This window comes from Passer montanus, unplaced genomic scaffold (assembly GCF_014805655.1).
Source record: "Passer montanus isolate IOZ18808 unplaced genomic scaffold, ASM1480565v1 scaffold14278, whole genome shotgun sequence".
Classification (NCBI taxonomy): Eukaryota; Metazoa; Chordata; class Aves; order Passeriformes; family Passeridae; genus Passer; species Passer montanus.
This window is the reverse complement of record NW_024361251.1, coordinates 1-245: the sequence shown is the minus strand read 5'-3', so window position 1 is coordinate 245 and position 245 is coordinate 1. Positions and strand designations below refer to the sequence as shown.

General features: G+C 57.6%; 1 non-coding gene across 1 annotated transcript; it reads right to left on the bottom strand.

The window, feature by feature from the left end:
* Positions 1 to 132: 132 nt before the first annotated feature.
* TRNAT-AGU lies at positions 133 to 205 on the bottom strand. The gene has a single exon. It is a non-coding gene; the product is annotated as a tRNA-Thr (tRNA).
* Between the last annotated feature and the right edge of the window lie 40 nt (positions 206 to 245).

The following is a 245-nucleotide window of genomic DNA, read 5'->3' as shown; positions in this document are numbered from 1 at the left end:
TTTGAGAGTCTCCGGCCTCGAGCGCCTCGCCGTGCGTGCGCGGCTGCAGACAAAGACGTCTCACGAGCTGTGCGGGTCGACAAATGCAAAGTCGGAAGCCTGGATGAGCTCCCAAACCTATGGCTACAAAACAGCCTCCTGCCGGAATCGAACCGGCGACCTTCCGCTTACTAAGCGGATGCTCTACCGACTAAGCTAAGAAGGCGAGGGCAAACACAGCAAACCTAGACGCTGCCCATATTCCA